Source organism: Oncorhynchus mykiss, chromosome 17 (genome assembly GCF_057628025.1).
Source record: "Oncorhynchus mykiss isolate SJ-2025 chromosome 17, ASM5762802v1, whole genome shotgun sequence".
Lineage (NCBI taxonomy): Eukaryota > Metazoa > Chordata > Actinopteri > Salmoniformes > Salmonidae > Oncorhynchus > Oncorhynchus mykiss.
In genome coordinates this window covers 73,355,001-73,365,665 of record NC_143038.1, presented here as the reverse complement: position 1 = coordinate 73,365,665, position 10,665 = coordinate 73,355,001, and positions in this window count along the sequence as shown.

The window sequence follows — 10,665 nt, the reverse complement described above, 5'->3', positions numbered from 1 at the left end:
CTAACTTTATTGTCCTGTTAGAATAACTTTATTGTCCTGTGAGAATAACTTTATTGTCCCGTTAGAATAACTTTATTGTCCTGTTAGACTAACTTTATTGTCCTGTTAGAATAACTTTATTGTCCTGTTAGACTAACTTTATTGTCCTGTTAGAATGACTTTATTGTCCTGTGAGAATAACTTTATTGTCCTGTTAGAATAACTTTATTGTCCCGTTAGACTAACTTTATTGTCCTGTTAGAATAACTTTATTGTCCTGTTAGAATAACTTTATTGTCCTGTTAGACTAACTTTATTGTCCTGTTAGAATAACTTTATTGTCCAGTTAGAATAACTTTATTGTCCTGTTAGAATAACTTTATTGTCCTGTTAGAATAACTTTATTGTCCTGTTAGAATAACTTTATTGTCCTGTTAGAATAACTTTATTGTCCCGTTAGACTAACTTTATTGTCCTGTTAGAATGACTTTATTGTCCCGTGAGAATAACTTTATTGTCCCGTTAGAATAACTTTATTGTCCCGTTAGAATAACTTTATTGTCCCGTTAGAATGACTTTATTGTCCTGTGAGAATAACTTTATTGTCCCGTTAGAATAACTTTATTGTCCCGTTAGAATAACTTTATTTTCCCGTTAGAATAACTTTATTGTCCTGTGAGAATAACTTTATTGTCCTGTTAGAATAACTTTATTGTCCCGTTAGAATAACTTTATTGTCCTGTGAGAATAACTTTATTGTCCCGTTAGACTAACTTTATTGTCCCGTTAGAATAACTTTATTGTCCTGTTAGAATAACTTTATTGTCCCGTTAGACTAACTTTATTGTCCCGTTAGACTAACTTTATTGTCCCGTTAGAATAACTTTATTGTCCCGTTAGAATAAATTTATTGTCCCGTTAGACTAACTTTATTGTCCCGTTAGACTAACTTTATTGTCCTGTTAGAATAACTTTATTGTCCTGTTAGAATAACTTTATTGTCCCGTTAGACTAACTTTATTGTCCTGTTAGAATAACTTTATTGTCCTGTGAGAATAACTTTATTGTCCCGTTAGACTAACTTTATTGTCCTGTTAGAATAACTTTATTGTCCTGTGAGAATAACTTTATTGTCCAGTTAGAATAACTTTATTGTCCTGTTAGAATAACTTTATTGTCCTGTTAGAATAACTTTATTGTCCTGTTAGAATAACTTTATTGTCCTGTTAGAATAACTTTATTGTCCCGTTAGACTAACTTTATTGTCCTGTTAGAATGACTTTATTGTCCTGTGAGAATAACTTTATTGTCCCGTTAGAATAACTTTATTGTCCCGTTAGAATAACTTTATTGTCCCGTTAGAATGACTTTATTGTCCTGTGAGAATAACTTTATTGTCCCGTTAGAATAACTTTATTGTCCCATTAGAATAACTTTATTGTCCCGTTAGAATAACTTTATTGTCCTGTGAGAATAACTTTATTGTCCTGTTAGAATAACTTTATTGTCCCGTTAGAATAACTTTATTGTCCTGTGAGAATAACTTTATTGTCCCGTTAGACTAACTTTATTGTCCCGTTAGAATAACTTTATTGTCCTGTTAGAATAACTTTATTGTCCCGTTAGACTAACTTTATTGTCCCGTTAGACTAACTTTATTGTCCCGTTAGAATAACTTTATTGTCCCGTTAGAATAAATGTATTGTCCCGTTAGACTAACTTTATTGTCCCGTTAGACTAACTTTATTGTCCTGTTAGAATAACTTTATTGTCCTGTTAGAATAACTTTATTGTCCTGTTAGACTAACTTTATTGTCCTGTTAGAATAACTTTATTGTCCTGTTAGAATAACTTTATTGTCCTGTTAGAATAACTTTATTGTCCTGTTAGAATAACTTTATTGTCATGTTAGAATAACTTTATTGTCCTGTTAGAATAACTTTATTGTCCCGTTAGACTAACTTTATTGTCCTGTTAGAATGACTTTATTGTCCTGTGAGAATAACTTTATTGTCCTGTGAGAATAACTTTATTGTCCCGTTAGACTAACTTTATTGTCCCGTTAGAATAACTTTATTGTCCTGTTAGAATAACTTTATTGTCCCGTTAGACTAACTTTATTGTCCCGTTAGACTAACTTTATTGTCCCGTTAGAATAACTTTATTGTCCCGTTAGAATAACTTTATTGTCCCGTTAGACTAACTTTATTGTCCTGTTAGAATAACTTTATTGTCCCGTTAGACTAACTTTATTGTCCTGTTAGAATAACTTTATTGTCCTGTTAGACTAACTTTATTGTCCCGTTAGACTAACTTTATTGTCCTGTTAGAATAACTTTATTGTCCTGTTAGAATAACTTTATTGTCCTGTTAGACTAACTTTATTGTCCTGTTAGAATAACTTTATTGTCCTGTTAGAATAACTTTATTGTCCTGTTAGAATAACTTTATTGTCATGTTAGAATAACTTTATTGTCCTGTTAGAATAACTTTATTGTCCCGTTAGACTAACTTTATTGTCCTGTTAGAATGACTTTATTGTCCTGTGAGAATAACTTTATTGTCCCGTTAGAATAACTTTATTGTCCCGTTAGAATAACTTTATTGTCCCGTTAGAATAACTTTATTGTCCTGTGAGAATAACTTTATTGTCCTGTTAGAATAACTTTATTGTCCCGTTAGAATAACTTTATTGTCCTGTGAGAATAACTTTATTGTCCCGTTAGACTAACTTTATTGTCCCGTTAGAATAACTTTATTGTCCCGTTAGAATAAATTTATTGTCCCGTTAGACTAACTTTATTGTCCCGTTAGACTAACTTTATTGTCCTGTTAGAATAACTTTATTGTCCTGTTAGAATAACTTTATTGTCCTGTTAGACTAACTTTATTGTCCTGTTAGAATAACTTTATTGTCCTGTTAGAATAACTTTATTGTCCTGTTAGAATAACTTTATTGTCCTGTTAGAATAACTTTATTGTCATGTTAGAATAACTTTATTGTCCTGTTAGACTAACTTTATTGTCCTGTTAGAATAACTTTATTGTCCTGTTAGAATAACTTTATTGTCCTGTTAGAATAACTTTATTGTCCTGTTAGAATAACTTTATTGTCATGTTAGAATAACTTTATTGTCCTGTTAGAATAACTTTATTGTCCCGTTAGACTAACTTTATTGTCCTGTTAGAATGACTTTATTGTCCTGTGAGAATAACTTTATTGTCCCGTTAGAATAACTTTATTGTCCCGTTAGAATAACTTTATTGTCCTGTTAGAATAACTTTATTGTCCTGTTAGAATAACTTTATTGTCCCGTTAGACTAACTTTATTGTCCTGTTAGAATGACTTTATTGTCCTGTGAGAATAACTTTATTGTCCCGTTAGAATAACTTTATTGTCCCGTTAGAATAACTTTATTGTCCCGTTAGAATGACTTTATTGTCCTGTGAGAATAACTTTATTGTCCCGTTAGAATAACTTTATTGTCCCGTTAGAATAACTTTATTGTCCCGTTAGAATAACTTTATTGTCCTGTGAGAATAACTTTATTGTCCTGTTAGAATAACTTTATTGTCCCGTTAGAATAACTTTATTGTCCTGTGAGAATAACTTTATTGTCCCGTTAGACTAACTTTATTGTCCCGTTAGAATAACTTTATTGTCCTGTTAGAATAACTTTATTGTCCCGTTAGACTAACTTTATTGTCCCGTTAGACTAACTTTATTGTCCCGTTAGAATAACTTTATTGTCCCGTTAGAATAAATGTATTGTCCCGTTAGACTAACTTTATTGTCCCGTTAGACTAACTTTATTGTCCTGTTAGAATAACTTTATTGTCCTGTTAGAATAACTTTATTGTCCTGTTAGACTAACTTTATTGTCCTGTTAGAATAACTTTATTGTCCTGTTAGAATAACTTTATTGTCCTGTTAGAATAACTTTATTGTCCTGTTAGAATAACTTTATTGTCATGTTAGAATAACTTTATTGTCCTGTTAGAATAACTTTATTGTCCTGTTAGAATGACTTTATTGTCCTGTGAGAATAACTTTATTGTCCTGTTAGAATAACTGTATTGTCCCGTTAGACTAACTTTATTGTCCCGTTAGACTAACTTTATTGTCCCGTTAGAATAACTTTATTGTCCCGTTAGAATAACTTTATTGTCCCGTTAGACTAACTTTATTGTCCTGTTAGAATAACTTTATTGTCCCGTTAGACTAACTTTATTGTCCTGTTAGAATAACTTTATTGTCCCGTTAGAATAACTTTATTGTCCTGTTAGAATAACTTTATTGTCCCGTTAGAATAACTTTATTGTCCCGTTAGAATAACTTTATTGTCCCGTTAGAATGACTTTATTGTCCTGTGAGAATAACTTTATTGTCCCGTTAGAATAACTTTATTGTCCCGTTAGAATAACTTTATTGTCCTGTGAGAATAACTTTATTGTCCTGTTAGAATAACTTTATTGTCCTGTGAGAATAACTTTATTGTCCTGTGAGAATAACTTTATTGTCCCGTTAGAATAACTTTATTGTCCCGTTAGAATAACTTTATTGTCCCGTTAGAATAACTTTATTGTCCCGTTAGAATAACTTTATTGTCCCGTTAGAATAACTTTATTGTCCCGTTAGAATAACTTTATTGTCCCGTTAGAATAACTTTATTGTCCCGTTAGACTAACTTTATTGTCCTGTGAGAGTTATTTTCTTCTTCTTCTCTTGTCTCAGACAGTCAAACCAGAACGTTCCAACGGTTGGTGGTTGGGAGCAGCCCGTTGTTATAGATACAGTATGTACTCCAGGGTAGCTATAACAACCCCACCGCCAACAACGTAAAGGCACGGCTTGCATCCCAAATGACACCCTAATCTCTTCATAATGCAGTACTTTTGACCAGGGCAACATAGGGCTTCATTAGGGACGTGCCCTCAGTCTAAGATAGGAGCACATGTAAGACATGACAGAAAGTAATTACACCATCAATAAACCCTATCTTATTCACTGTGTTGAATAACAACTACAATTTAGCATCAATTAAAGACTATCTAGAGACGAAAGAGGACCAGAATAGAAGCTGGTAATTATACAGAGATCATCACTTAGCTGTTGAGAGGGGAGAAGAGGAGAAGAGAGGAGAGGGGAGAAGTGGAGAGAATAAAATGAGAAGAGATGAGAGGCGAGGAGAGAAGGGGAGGAGAGGTGAGAAGAGGAGAGAAGAGGAGAAGAGAGGAGAGGAGAGGTGAAGAAAGGAAAGGGGAGAAGAAGAGAAGAGAGAAGAAGAGGAGAGAAGAGGAGAGAAGAGGATAAAAGAGGAGAGGGGAGAAGTGGAGAGAAGAAAAGGAGAACAGATGAGAACAGATGAGAGGCGAGGAGAGAAGGGGAGGAGAGGAGAGGTTAGAAGAGGAGAAGGAGTGAAGAGAAGAGAGGAGAGGTCAGAAGAGGAGAAAAGAGAAGAGAAGAGAGAAGAGAGGAAAGGGAGAAGAGAGGAGAGGAGAAGAGGGAAGAAGAGGAGAGATGAGTAGAAGAGAGAAGGAGAAGAGAGAAGAGAGAAGTAGAAGGAGAAGGAGAAGGAGAAGGAGAAGAGAAGAGAAGAGAAGAGAAGAGAAGAGAGAAGAGAGGAAAGGGAGAAGAGAGGAGAGGAGAAGAGGGAAGAAGAGGAGAGATGAGTAGAAGAGGAGAGGAGAAGAGAGAAGAGAGAAGGAGAAGGAGAAGGAGAAGGAGAAGGAGAAGAGAAGAGAAGAGAAGAGAAGAGAAGAGAAGAGAAGAGAAGAGAAGAGAAGAGAAGAGAGAAGGGGATCGCTTGTACTGCCAATATGGACAGAGAGTATATTAGTACAACAGTGTCTATAACTTCTATGTAGACCTACCATATTGATTAAAAAAAATACCTGTCAAGTAGATTCAAATCTGCAAGGAAATCAAAGTTACCACACTGTATAAAGCCCAATTTGTAATATGGACAGCTCCAATCACACAAAAATATATGAATTCCTTGATCCTTGACACCGAGAGCAATAAACACATCTCTTTCAATGGTAATCTATAGAGAGGGTTTGGCTCAGACTCGGAGAACAACAGTAGACAGATGGTCAAACCAGGGGAGCCCATCTGGGTATCGTATTACTCCTCTGACCTCAGAGCACTAATGGACGACTCAATCAGGCAGGACAAGATGAGACTATTGGTCAATACAGAATAGGGAAACATCTACAGTGCCTTACTGACTGTTATAACTATGAATCCTTGTGAGGCTCGTTTAGTATGTTCACGATTAATTAATTACACGTTCTTGAATTTGCTCAAATTAAGGTGTAATTTAAGATTTTTCATTCCAAAAAAACATTCCAAGAAAATTGACGTCTTGATTTTGTCTGAAGTAATGTAAACGCAAAAAAACAAATCAGGTAAATTGAGATAGCACACTTTCTCTATTCTCAATGTTAACTAGTGTTTACATCGTATCGTTGTTTTGAGTTGTAGTGATTGTGTATTTGGGATGTTTTCAATGCATGTGAGTCAATATCACCATGATTACTCTGTCTGAAGGATTACTCTGTCTGTAGGATTACTCTGTCTGAAGGATTACTCTGTCTGAGGGATTACTCTGTCTGAAGGATTACTCTGTCTGAAGGATTACTCTGTCTGAGGGATTACTCTGTCTGAAGGATTACTCTGTCTGAAGGATTACTCTGTCTGAGGGATTACTCTGTCTGAGGGATTACTCTGTTTGAGGGATTACTCTGTCTGAAGGATTACTCTGTCTGAAGGATTACTCTGTCTGTAGGATTACTCTGTCTGAAGGATTACTCTGTCTGAAGGATTACTCTGTCTGAGGGATTACTCTGTCTGAGGGATTACTCTGTCTGAAGGATTACTCTGTCTGAAGGATTACTCTGTCTGAAGGATTACTCTGTTTGAGGGATTACTCTGTCTGAAGGATTACTCTGTTTGAGGGATTACTCTGTCTGAAGGATTACTCTGTCTGAAGGATTACTCTGTCTGAGGGATTACTCTGTATGAAGGATTACTCTGTCTGAAGGATTACTCTGTCTGAAGGATTACTCTGTCTGAGGGATTACTCTGTCTGAGGGATTACTCTGTCTGAAGGATTACTCTGTCTGAGGGATTACTCTGTCTGAAGGATTACTCTGTCTGAAGGATTACTCTGTCTGAAGGATTACTCTGTCTGTAGGATTACTCTGTCTGTAGGATTACTCTGTCTGAAGGATTGCTCTGTCTGAATGATTACTCTGTATGTGGGATTGCTCTGTATGTGGGATTTCTCTGTCTGTAGGATTACTCTGTTTGAAGGATTGCTCTGTTTGAAGGATTACTCTGTCTGTAGGATTACTCTGAAGGATTGCTCTGTCTGAAGGATTACTCTGTCTGAAGGATTATTCTGTATGTAGGATTACTCTGTCTGAAGGATTGCTCTGTCTGAAGGATTGCTTTTGTTTTCTAAAATAAATTGTCTACCAGCTGAAAATCCACAATAGTCCATCTCTACACACCATCTCTCCTCTCTGTAGGGAGCTGGAAGTGGAGGTTGACTGACATGTCTTTGTTAATGCCCCCTCCCCCTCCCCTCCCCTCCCTCTCTCCCTCCCTCCACATCCCCTCTCTCTCCTTCTTCTCTCTCTCTCGCCCTCCCTCCACCTCCCCCCTCTCTCCTCCTTCTCTCTCTCCCTCCCTCCACCTCCCCCTTTCTTCTCTCTCTCCCCCCTCCACCTCCCCCTCTCTCCATCCCCCTCTCTCCTCCTTCTCTCTCTCCCCCCCTCCACCTCCCCCCTCTCTCCTTCTTCTCTCTCCCTCCCTCCCTCCCTCCCTCCCTCCCTCCACCTCCCCCCTCTCCTTCTCTCTCTTCCCCTCCACCTCCCCCTCTCCTTCTCTCTCCCCCCCTCCACCTCCCCACTCTCTCGCTCTTCTCTATGTGTAAACGCAATCGAATCCAATAAAACCCTTGGTGCCTTCAATCCAGTCCCTCCCAGGTTTCCTGTCCCACCTCCCAGAGGAGAGAAGCAGATGGCCCTGAGAGCCGACAAGACAATCAGCTGACTGACTACAGGCTGCAGTGAAACACGAGGAGGACACGCAGAGAGACCTCTGACCTTTGAGCATTTTCTTTAGCCTTCCTGGAGTGGGTGGAGGTTTGGGGTTTTGTGGAGAGGTCCTATTTGATCCATTGCAACAGGAATGCTCATTTAACCACAGATACAGTATTTGAAATAATTTCAAATACTATTTGAACCCAGGTCTGGCACAAACAGAGGGGCTGGGCTAGATGGAGTTATGGGGAATTAATGAGCTGGTGGTTGGGGTTGGGGCTAAGCTGGCGATTGAATTCTCTATAAACTACCATCTGCTTGCTGGAGCAATAGCTGCAGGCTAAGATGTTGGGTTTTCCAGGGCAAGGGGTGCAGGTAAGGGGTGGGTAGGGTGGAGAGGGGTGGATGGTGGTTTTATAGATAGGGAGAGTGGGTTGAGGATGGTGTTGTGAGGGTAATTATATGATATGGGGGCAAGTCTGTTCCTAGTCATCACAGCTGCCATTACAACAGGAAGTTAGAGATATAATTATCCGACACAACCGTCATGACCTCCTGAACATCAAAACAGAGTATTTATTAGTAAATGTGGCTTAGTTCAGACCAGTGTCTATTTTATAATCTTAGTACAAGACATTTAAAACATTATTCAAAGATTTAGACTCTCAAGCAGTCACCGCCTGGTTCTACCCTATTCCTTTCTTTTGTCATCAGAATGTGTTTTAGTCCCCCGTCTGCCGTGTGTCTTCTCACCCAGAATGTGTTTTAGTCCCCTGTCTGCCGTGTGTCTTCTCACCCAGAATGTGTTTTAGTCCCCTGTCTGCCGTGTGTCTTCTCACCCAGAATGTGTTTTAGTCCCCCGTCTGCCGTGTGTCTTCTCACCCAGAATGTGTTTTAGTCCCCTGTCTGCCGTGTGTCTTCTCACCCAGAATGTGTTTTAGTCCCCTGTCTGCCGTGTGTCTTCTCACCCAGAATCTGTTTTAGTCCCCTATCTGCTGTGTCTTCTCACCCAGAATGTGTTTTAGTCCCCTATCTGCTGTGTCTTCTCACCCAGAATGTGTTTTAGTCCCCTGTCTGCCGTGTGTCTTCTCACCCAGAATGTGTTTTAGTCCCCTGTCTGCAGTGTGTCTTCTCACCCAGAATGTGTTTTAGTCCCCTGTCTGCCGTGTGTCTTCTCACCCAGAATGTGTTTTAGTCCCCTGTCTGCCGTGTGTCTTCTCACCCAGAATGTGTTTTAGTCCCCCGTCTGCTGTGTCTTCTCACCCAGAATGTGTTTTAGTCCCCTGTCTGCCGTGTGTCTTCTCACCCAGAATGTGTTTTAGTCCCCTGTCTGCCGTGTGTCTTCTCACCCAGAATGTGTTTTAGTCCCCTGTCTGCCGTGTGTCTTCTCACCCAGAATGTGTTTTAGTCCCCTGTCTGCCGTGTGTCTTCTCACCCAGAATGTGTTTTAGTCCCCTGTCTGCCGTGTGTCTTCTCACTCAGAATGTGTTTTAGTCCCCTGTCTGCCGTGTGTCTTCTCACCCAGAATGTGTTTTAGTCCCCTGTCTGCCGTGTGTCTTCTCACCCAGAATGTGTTTTAGTCCCCTGTCTGCCGTGTGTCTTCTCACCCAGAATGTGTTTTAGTCCCCTGTCTGCCGTGTGTCTTCTCACCCAGAATGTGTTTTAGTCCCCTGTCTGCCGTGTGTCTTCTCACCCAGAATGTGTTTTAGTACCCTGTCTGCCGTGTGTCTTCGCACCCAGAATGCTTTTCAGTCCCCGTCTGCCGTGTGTCTTCTCACCCAGAATGTGTTTTAGTCCCCTGTCTGCTGTGTGTCTTCTCACCCAGAATGTGTTTTAGTCCCCTGTCTGCCGTGTGTCTTCTCACCCAGAATGTGTTTTAGTCCCCTGTCTGCTGTGTCTTCTCACCCAGAATGTGTTTTAGTCCCCTGTCTGCCGTGTGTCTTCTCACCCAGAATGTGTTTTAGTCCCCTGTCTGCCGTGTGTCTTCTCACCCAGAATGTGTTTTAGTCCCCTGTCTGCCGTGTGTCTTCTCACCCAGAATGTGTTTTAGTCCCCTGTCTGCCGTGTGTCTTCTCACCCAGAATGTGTTTTAGTCCCCTGTCTGCTGTGTGTCTTCTCACCCAGAATGTGTTTTAGTCCCCTGTCTGCCGTGTGTCTTCTCACCCAGAATGTGTTTAAGTCCCCTGTCTGCCGTGTGTCTTCTCACCCAGAATGTGTTTTAGTCCCTGTCTGCTGTGTGTCTTCTCACCCAGAATGTGTTTTAGTCCCTGTCTGCCGTGTGTCTTCTCACCCAGAATGTGTTTTAGTCCCTGTCTGCCGTGTGCCTTCTCACCCAGAATGTGTTTTAGTCCCCTGTCTGCCTTCTCACCCAGAATGTGTTTTAGTCCCTGTCTGCCTTCTCACCCAGAATGTGTTTTAGTCCCCTGTCTGCCGTGTGTCTTCTCACCCAGAAGGTGTTTTAGTCCCCTGTCTGCCGTGTGTCTTCTCACCCAGAAGGTGTTTTAGTCCCCTGTCTGCCGTGTGTCTTCTCACCCAGAATGTGTTTTAGTCCCTGTCTGCTGTGTGTCTTCTCACCCAGAATGTGTTTTAGTCCCTGTCTGCCGTGTGTCTTCTCACCCAGAATGTGTTTTAGT